A 10,550-nucleotide genomic window follows, 5' to 3' on the forward strand; every position below is an offset into this window, starting at 1 on the left:
CATCCACAAATTCTGAGGAGTCTTCTTCATAGTCAGCCTTGAGGCTGACTTCCCATTGAATTCAGTTTCTACCTCTGCTCCCTGTTCTGTAGATGTTGTCCCAGTTTCACGCCAGGGCGACCTATGTGGAACTCGGCACTTTCCCTAGATTCCCACCAAGGCTGTGTGAATGCATGTGAAATGGGTTTTCCTGGAGGGCCAAGGAAGCATGGGGGCAGATCATGCCAGCACAGAGCAGATGATTGCAGATCATCAAGTAGACTTCCTTGTTCTTACCAGTTTGTTTTGCCCCCAACCATGCAGCTTGTCATCTTTCTTTTCTCATCAATCCCTCTACAACCAACCTTTATCTGCTCTCCCCTACCTCTGAGCTCCCATTAAATTCTAATTCAGAAAAATTTAATTGTTAATGAAATCAATTTAAAATTTTTTTAACTTTATTTTGAGAGAGAGAGAGAGGGAAAGAGAGAGAGAGAGAGGAAATCCCAAGCAGGTTCCACACTGTCAGCACAAAGCCTGACACAGGGCTCCAACTTATGAATGTGAGATCGTGACCTGAGCCAAAACCAAGAGTCAGACACTCAACTGACTGAGTCACCCAGCACCCCAATTAAATCAATTTAATTTTTAATGTGCTTGTCCTCAGCTAAGGCATGATTCAGGATCTCACCTTCTTTCTCTAGATACTTATCAAGGTCTGTTCTTCAATAAAGATAGGCCCATCTAAGAGTGAGTTAAACTAATTTTTTGTCTTACCTAGCTAGGCCTGACTGAGGGGAGACCACAGAAGCGGAAGGATGCTACTTTTTGGGGGGCCATGGAAGAGCTAAGACTTCTTAGGCCCTGTGAAATATGTGTGGCTGGTTCAGGAGGCAAAGGTGCATTGACAAGTGCCTCTCCTTCCTCTGCCTGGGGAACATTCCCTGTGCAGGTGGGAAAAATTACAAACTTGCTTCCTCTCCAAAGATCGAGGAATAACTTTGGACCATGGTGGTGGGTGCTCTTTCTAGATCAGATGCTAAATCAAAGAAGCTAACTTGACACCTGGAGGTTGCCCCTGACAAAGGTATTTCATTTAGTAAATATCAAATAAAACTTTAACCCTCACTGGAAAAAAGGTAATAGAGTGGTTCAGAGTCATTGCTAGGGCTACCATATTATTAAGCCATCCCTAGAAAGGGGAAATGGGCCATCTCCCCCTGACCATTCACTGTCCACCCCAGGAAATACACAAGAGAACAAAATGGACTTGATGGTTGTCAATGGGTCCAACAACTCTTACCTCAGCGGACTGGCCCTGGGCTGAGAACCTTGGATACACAATCCCAGTTAATCTTCAGAGAGAATCTTCAAAGATTCTCTAAGAGATTTCTCACCACTATATGGATGAAGGAAATCAAGGCTTGGACAGGTGAAGCGATGTATCCAAAGTCTTCAAGCCAGTGAGAAGTAGATGTTGGTTTGAATTCTGTTCACCTTCCTCCAAATCCCAGTGGCTTTCTATTATCATCCCCACACCGACCTCAATCCCACAGTGATGTAGAGGGGGGGAAAGCTGAGACAAGCACAGGACAGACAATGCCTGCAGCCTGCAGAATGCAGAATGGAACAGTAACACTGAGACCCTCCGAGGTCTCTATCTTTAGTTCTTAGATTTCCTTTGGTTCTTGATAAGGCTCCTCGGGAAAAACTCTAATCTGTCTCAACTGAACAAAAGGCAAGGATATTTTATTAATGTCTTGTCAGGAGGATGGCAGCTGGGATTTTGAATACCCTCTAACTTCTATTGCAATTGTCAAATATGATCATGCCTTTTACCTCCAAAATCATACCTCGGAGTCATCTTATGTTAGAATCCTTACAGAATACAGGAAACTTCTTTAATCACTTTATGTTGAACAACAAAATGAAGACATCTTAGTCTTAAGCCATCTAAAGCAATGCTAATGTGGGATCCTATGGAAGATTCCTGGCAATACAGGAAGGTAGGGGAAAGAGGAATCTGACACACTTATTCCTGGGGATCTGACCCCTGACTATTGAGTGTTAGAGGCCACAGTAAACAAACCATATAAAGATCATGTTAAAAATCAATACTACTCCATGCTATAGTTTAAAAATAAGTGGTTATCTTATGAGATCACAAATAAGGAAAGGATTCTTGTAGCTTGGGGTAAATTTTCCAATGACAACATTGTACTTAGATTCAAAAAGTGCTGAATATCAAGCAACCTGGGTGGATATACAGATGATGTGCTCCAGAAAACTGGCCTGAAGACCAAGACATTTATGCATAAGGCACCTTGGAAGAGTCTGATTAAAAGCATTGCATTGCGAGTGGGTAAAGACTACATGTCTACATTGTTAACATGATGTGATTTTTAAATAGAGTAAAACCTTAGTTTGTGAGCATGATTCATTCCAGAAACATGCTTACAATCCAAAGCACTTGGATATCGAAGCGAATTTCAAGAACCATTGGCTCAGTTGATCACGTGATGGTCGGCATCACATACTACTCGTATTGAAGACATCGCTCGTTTATCCAGTTAAAATCAGAAATGTTTGTTCATCTTGCAGAACACTTGCAGAATAAGTTACTCGCAATCCAAGATTTTACTTATATCACTTACACTATTAACATATTAATCAGTGTTTATAAATTAATAAACAGCATTTGTGATTTTATATATAGGTAATTAAAATATGTTAACTATTATACACAGATAATTGTCTCATTCATTTATGTCTATTGATATAAATATGAATCCTCTATTCATACATATATATATTTTTATATTCGTATCAACAGAATCCTTTATTAAACTCTCATTGGATAAATGGGGACGCTCTAATATTTGGAGTCATCTTACATGCAGTAATCATTCAATGTCTTATATCCATGACTTCACCCTAACTCATACACACTTAAGCCTAGCATACAGGGGCGCCTGGGTGGCTCAGTCTGTTAGGCATCCAGCTCTTGGTTTCAGTTCAGCTCGTGATCTCAGGGTTTGTGAGTTGGAGCCCCACATTGGCCTCTCTGCTGATGGTGCGGAGCCTGCTTGGGATTCTCTCTCTCTCCCTCTCTCTCTACCCCTCCCTCATCTCTCTCTCTCTCTCTCTGTCTCGAAATAAATAAACTCATTTAAAAAATAAATCTTAACATAGTCTGTCGTCAGTCAAATGCTGTTGAGTTGTTGCTGTCATTTTAGAGATACAGAAATAGAGATTCCAGGAGGTTACAATACTAGGCCAAAGTACACAGCTGATAATAAGCAGAGCTGACTGCTTCTAGAACAGTCTCCTGATGCCTCAGCCAAGGCACAAGCCACTATATCAAGCTGGAGAACAAGGAAATATTTCCTCCTCTGCTGGGAACAGAGCCCCAGCATGGGGCAAAGACTCTACAACGCCTTGGCTCGTAAGCCATGCAATGTGGAACTGGTGACGTGACATTCTGGGATTCAGCCACCACCCAAGACAATGCCACACACATAAATTTGGCCTTTTGCTAATTGGTTGTCAATTCATCATAGCTGTGAAGCAGAACTAACAACATGTGGTTTAGAAATTCCCACCTTTTTTTTTTTCCCCATTTCAAATGTTATCTCCTTTTTCTCACATTCTTTTCAGCACATGATAGCAGCACTGCCTGGGAACTCGCTCCCAGCACTTTTCTGGAGGGGACAAGCTCCATGGAAAATTTTCAGATGTGTGATAATGTACGAAATACTAGGAAAAGGGGCTGGCAGAAGAGGCATTGCCACTAGGTTGCTGATACTGCAAGTCGGCATGCGTTTTGGTCACTGACACTAAATATAGTCATGGTTAGGGGATGTTTGTGATTTTTTTAGTTACGTTTTATTGAGATTGGGAGATACATTCTCACAAGTTAAAAAAATGTGGTCTCCCAATATAATTTTAAGAACATTAAGAACATTTTTTTAATGTTTATATTTAAGAGAGAGAGAGAGCGCGTGGGGGAGGGGCAGAGAGAGAGGGAGACATAGAATCTGAATCAGGCTCCAGGCTCTGAGCTGTCAGCACGGAGCCCAATGTGGGGCTCAAAACCACAAACCGTGAGATCATGACCTGAGCCACAGTTGGACGCTTAACCGACTGAGCCACCCAGGCGCCCCAAGAACAATACTTTAAAGAAAGGTTAACATTCCCTTACGTAAGAAGCATATGGAGTGTGTGTGTGTGTGTGTGTGTGTGTGTGTGTTTCAATCTTCCTCGGTTCTGGACAAGTCGAGCTTTCAAAGCTTTCAAATATCTTTTGGTGCGTCATGCTATAGTCACAGAGGTTTTTTGCCTGCTGCCTCCCCACCATTCGATTGATCAAAAAATCCTTCCTGATACCCGAACTTTTCCTTTCCATCCCCTCCCTAGGCCCCAACTAGCTCTCAGAGTTGTCCACTATAAACATTCCTCCTAGGGATTCAGTTGGGAACAGCGCGTCTCCTTCTAGGCACTTAAGACCCAGGATGGTAGGGTGAGAAGGGACTTCATTGGGTCCTCTGGGGCAAGGCCTTAATTATTGCCATGGAAAAAGGCTCCAGAGTCAAAGGCGTCAGTGGTGACATGTCAGGGCAGACTCTGAGAATGCTGTTTGGGTTTGTGGGAAAGGACATCCTGACAAAAGGGACCAGGTCCCAGCACCACGCTACTCTTTGTCTTACCTCTCCCCCCACCCTCCGCTCCCAGATCCACCTCTCTGAATTGGCCTCAAGGGGCCTACCTCTGAGTGTGGCTATAGGAGAAGACCATTCCAGGTCCAGACTGGGGCACGGGCGAGGGAATGCTTCCACTTCCTGAGCATAAATCACCATTGTCAAGAGCGAACATTATGACCCCCTTCTGAATGACAACATTTAACTGACTAGAAATTTACTGTTTCAGGGGGACCAAAAGCCAGAAAGCAATTGTTAATTCTCAGCATGATCTAGAATTTGTTGACATACAAATCATTTCTTTCTTCCCTGATTTACATGCACATATAAGTCACCACCTAAACCCTACACATGAGTCTCATCATTTCAAAGATCAAGCCCAGATCTACACAGGGCCCTCAGGTTCAGATCCTACTTACCCCTCTGTACCACTGACCCCTCTTTCTGTGCATCCAGCCATCTTGTCTTCTTCCTGGGGAGACTTCCTGATCCCTCAGTCCTAGCAGGACCTTCATCCCTGCCCCAGTTACGGACTCTTCTAGCAACTTAGCAATCCCTACAGGACTTACATAATTGCAGTCAAGCAATTAACTAGTTGGTGATTTACTCCACATTGCTGAATGTCAGCTCCCAGAGGGCAGTGACCATCTCTGCCTTATCCCACAAGAACTTAGGACTGTGCCTTGCATATATAATGAGTACAAAGTATTTGTTTGAATGAATAATGAGGGGTCGAGGTGTCAGAATGTCTGTGCAGCCACACCAAATATTGGGGTGAGTTTGGCCCAGCTGACTAGCTCCAGGAGCCAGAGACACGAAGCCTGGGTGGGTGTTGGTGGCGGCCAGAGGATAGGGACAGGGCAGTTCAGCCATTAAGTATTTCACAAAAAGACCTCAGGCTGCCCTGCCGGCTGGGCGCCTCCAATGTGGAGCAGAGAGAGCACTCTGGGATTTGTCTTCCTGGTTCCATGTTTTTTTTTTTTCTGAGCAGCACAAGACTGGAGGAAAAAACAGTTTAGGAAGAAACACAACATTCTTTTATTCCTTGAAAGTCTGGGAAGTCCTCATGAGGAACAGGACAAGTTGGAGTGGCCAAACTCATTTTTCACTGTGCATAGCCCAGAAGGGACCCTGGTCATTTGGGGGTGGGAGAAGAGTCATGAAAGTATTTGAGGCTCCCACTGAAAGAACTCTTCTGGTTTTGGCGTCAAAAATACTTGGGTTTAAGTTCTCTGCTTCCACTCGATAGCCGTGTGAACTGAGGCAAATGACTTAACCTCTCCTTGAACTTCAGTAGACTTTATCAGTAAAACGGACATGATCCTTGGGTTACCGGAGGAATTAACCAATCTAAGCCAGGTGTGTGATGCAGGGGAGACACTATAAATAAAGAATAGCTAAAATTATTGACGGTTTATTACTCTGTTAGGTCCTGGAGGGACGTTTAGTTTTGATTGCTGTGAATTTTGACTCTTCTTTTTATCAGGGGTTATATAATAATCCACCCTGAGGCAGGAGTTTATATAACTGTTAGAAAGTTTGCTTCTCAAATTTAGAAAACATTTTTTCCCCCTCTTAACAGCTCGTTGGTCACATTAAATCCAATTACAGCCCTGATTGAGAAACTTCATGGTTGGGATTATCCACAGCAATCAATACTCTCTTGGCTCCAGGAGAAGGCAGGTCCACTCCATTCCGCTGTCCTGGAAATGCCGGGCTCAGGTGTGGTGGCTTATTACCAGGTAATGTTAGAAAGAACACACACAGAGACGCGCATTCCTGAGCCATGAGCATGGGGCTTTTGTTTGTCCACTCCTTACAAGGAGCGAGTTATCAGTCCTGCAGAAAGGTCGCTGCTATTTCTCTCTCCTCAAGGGACTGAAATCAGCTTTTTTCCTCAGAGGGGTGGGGCGGTGATTAAGCAGGGTGAATACGCCAGCACTTCAGATATCCAATTGTGAGGATGTTGACAGATCCTTGCTGCAGAGCTGGGTTTTGGGGCTTTTATCAGATCCGGGGGACTCTCAGAAGACGTACTTAGATGCATCCCCAACCCCTCCCTGCCAGAGGCAAGCGACCCTGAAGATCCACTTTTGCAGCCAGAGAGCCAGCTGCAAAGTTGGCCCGGTTGAAGGAGCTGGGGCTCTGTCTGCTCTGTGATCACCCCTCTTTGCTCCTTCTGCCTTCTCCCTTCGCCAGTAGTCCTTGAGCATTGATGTGTGGAGCCGGGGGCTGCTGGGAGGAGCAGGGAGCCTAGAAAGTGGTGGGTGCTGCTTTTCCTCCTGTCAGAAGGGTCAGCTCTTCACACCTCACAAGAAGCAAGGACATAAGGAGACCCTGGGGTCTCCAAGCCTCGAGCCTCGCTTCCTCGCCAAAGCCCCCGTCCTGTCCATCCCTCTCCTATCCTCAGGGTTCCACCACACCATCTTGCACCCAGTGCATGGTCTGACATTGCACAAGCTTGTGTGGGTTGTGGTGCTTTCCTGGGCACACCGGTCTCGCCTCCCCACCAAGACCACAGGCTCTTCTTAAGCAGATACACAGCTTGCACCCCATCTGCAGCCCCGCAGGGCCCAATTCAAGGGCTAGGCATTTAAATAGGTGCTGGGTGCAAGCTGGTTGATGGTGAGTTGATTAGGTTACAGGGCCCATAAAGCCTGGATGATACTCTCCTTTCAATGCTTTGTTGAGAATGTGGCCAAAGTTGTTGAGAGCTGGTTATCTGAAGGCATTTAGGTCTCTTCCACCTGATACTTGCTCCTAGTTATGCCTGGGGCGGACCCGGCCCCAGCATTCCACTGTCCCTTCCTCCTGCGGGCAGCCATTTTTAAATCCACTTTCAGATCCTCCTCCAAGTGGGAGCCAGCCCCACTGTGTGCCCAGCGCTGACCCAGACATCAGTGCAAGGGTAAAGTAGAGCTACCATCCTGCCCCCAGGAGGTTTCTGTGTAGTTCAGGCATGAAAACACACATGGGGAGTACCTCCACAGGCACCCTTCCCCCACATCGGCCTTCCTTCTATCCCTTGGACTTATTTATTGACTTATTTTAATGTTTATTTATTTTTGAGAGACAGAGTGTGAGCCAGGGTGGAGCAGAGAGTGAGGGAGACACAGAATCTGAAACAGGCTCCAGGCTTCAAGCTGTCAGCACAAAGCCTGACGTGGGGCTCAAACTCACGAACTGTGAGATCGTAACCTGAGCAGGAGTCAGACTCTTAACTGACTGAGCCACCTAGGCACCCTCATCCCTTGGACTTTTTAAAGCTTTGTCTTATCAATTTCCTGCTGTCACTTTTCCACACCCTGGGAACTCAGACCAACTTCTCAATGTCCCCTTTGTGGGGACGTCTTTTAAAGACCTCCTTGTCTTTTATAGGTTTTATTGTTAATTGCTGTAACAGTAATAACAGGCTTGAGGAATTCACAAAGGCTCCCAAATCTTTCCTTTTGGCACCTGCTGATAAAAAAATAAATCAGTGCAACTTTTCTGGGCAGGAAATTGGTAGTATTGCCTTGGAAGTTTCACGTGTTTTAGCTCCTTCTGTTCCATCAGGTTCTTTGTGCTCTGAGAAGGGCAGGGCCAGTGCAGAGCCTGCTTGGGATTCTCTCTCTCCCTCTCTCTCTTAAATAAATAAATAAACATTTAAAAAAAAAACGACAAGACTCTTAAATAAGAGAACAAATTGAGGGTTGATGGGGGGGCCGGGAGGAGGGGAAAGTGGGTTATGGTCACTGAGAAGGGCAGTTGTTGGGATGAGCACTGAGTGTTGTATGTAAGCGATGAATCACGGGAATCTACCCCCAAAACCAAGAGCATACTGTATACACTGTACGTTAGCTAACTTGACAATAAATTATAAAAACAAACAAGCAAACACAGGACTTTTGTAGTAATATGGAGGATCACTCCAATGAGGTTCCTAGAAAAAACAAAAAACAATGTCTAATCTCACTAATAAGAACAGGACGGTAAGTTAAGAGATCTCCAAAAGCGTTGGCTGTGTACATAGATAGAACAGTTAGACCAGCTACAGAATGCCCAAATAAACTACACAAGGTGATCTGTGGCAGAAAAAAGCTCATCCTCTTCCAAATCCTTGTCACAGAAAACAGTCTCCTAGAACTGGGGGCTGTGATGGGGCAGAGAAAAGGAACTGTCTTGAGCCGGCCACCTGCCTGAACAATTAATTACACCCATGAGAGTCCACAGATTTGGTTAATTTCAGAGATTCTTCATGGACAGAAAGCCCATCATCAAAATACAGTGGATGTTTTCCCCTGAGGCTTTTCAGAACCGTGAGACAATGGCTCATGTTTTGTTTAGCAGGAATTTAAGACTGAATGGCTTTAACTTTCTGAAGAATGAGAAGTACAGGTGAACCTGTAGCTTTTGGTGATGATAGGAGCCCTCCTATGGTCACCAAGAACTCACAGGAGGGAAAATACATCTCACTGGACTACTGGGTAGACTTGTTTCCTCTAGTAAAGTCACTACTTAGAAGCAAATTAGAAAACAGCATAAAGGTGGTGGTCAGAATAATCCTTCAAAACAGAAAATTATAAATGGTAGAAATATTCATATTTTAAAACAAGAATTAAATAGACTGTGGGAACAGGAAAATCATCTTACTTTTGGTTTCAAGATGTACTGGTAGTATAAGCTGAGGACATAGACACTTATTTATTACAGCCTCATTTGGAGACTTCATCTACTAAAGAGTGTGTTGTTATTTGAAACATCCATGAACTATATGACTTCCAGAAACATGCCTCATCTGAGAATTTGGGACTCTGGAAGAAATTAAAACCATCTTTGATCTTGTAAAAAAAAAAAAAAAGCCACATAAAGAGCCCACTAATGAAACCTTATCAATGCATTTCACACTGAAGTGAAAAAAAATAGCCTAAAGATATGGAAAAAGAGGGGCGCCTGGGTGGCGCAGTCGGTTAAGCGTCCGACTTCAGCCAGGTCGCGATCTTGTGGTCCCTGAGTTCGAGCCCCGCGTCAGGCTCTGGGCTGATGGCTCAGAGCCTGGAGCCTGTTTCCGATTCTGTGTCTCTCTCTCTCTCTGCCCCTCCCCCGTTCATGCTCTGTCTCTCTCTGTCCCAAAAAATAAATAAACGTTGAAAAAAAAAATTAAAAAAAAAAAAAGATATGGAAAAAGAGAAAAGCATATGTAGAAAATTTCCTCATATAACAATTAAAAGCATAAAACAGGGGCACCTGGGTGGCTCAGTCGGCTGAGTGTCTCACTTTGGCTCAGGTCATGATCTCGCAGTTTGTAGATTCAAGCTCCGCATTGGGCTCTGTGCTGACAGCTCAGAGCCTGGAGCCTGCTTCGGATTCTGTGTCTCCCTCTCTCGCTGCCCCTCCCCCGCTCACACTCTGTCTCTTTCTCTCTCAAAAATAAGTAAACATTACAAAAATTTAAAATACACATAAAACAGAGGAGTGACTGTGTGCAGGTAAGTTTACATGCATCTCAAGTATCATGTGTGTCCTTACAACAGGACTGGGATAGGTATCGGTGTCCTTGTTTTCTAGATCTAGAAGATATCAAGTCTCAGGCAGTTAAGCACATTATCTGAGGTCACACAGCTCTCACGGATGGTCCAGGATCTGACAGCACACCTGTCTAATCAGAACATCTCAGGCACAACCAGCTTACCTTCCCTTGTATAGTTTGGCACTCACTCCCCACTTCCTGCCTCCTACAGGCTGAGCCCACCCTGGTCCAGAGGGACCCTGCCTCCTGCCTCCTTGGAAGCTCCCTGCCAGCAGGAGGCCCAATGCTGCTTTTAGAGCAAATAAGTATGAATCATGGATGTGCATACGCCCCAACCTAACACGGCATAGCCTCTTTCTCTAGCT

General features: G+C 44.7%; 1 pseudogene; it reads left to right on the forward strand.

The window, feature by feature from the left end:
* Positions 1-9,413, forward strand: part of LOC124514304 (KATNB1-like protein 1) — a 135,371-nt pseudogene extending 125,958 nt beyond the window's left edge.
* Positions 9,414-10,550: the final 1,137 nt, after the last annotated feature.

Source organism: Lynx rufus, unplaced genomic scaffold (assembly GCF_022079265.1).
Source record: "Lynx rufus isolate CCGP_SWC_20201006 ecotype Redwood Valley unplaced genomic scaffold, mLynRuf1.p SCAF_2, whole genome shotgun sequence".
Taxonomy (NCBI): Eukaryota; Metazoa; Chordata; class Mammalia; order Carnivora; family Felidae; genus Lynx; species Lynx rufus.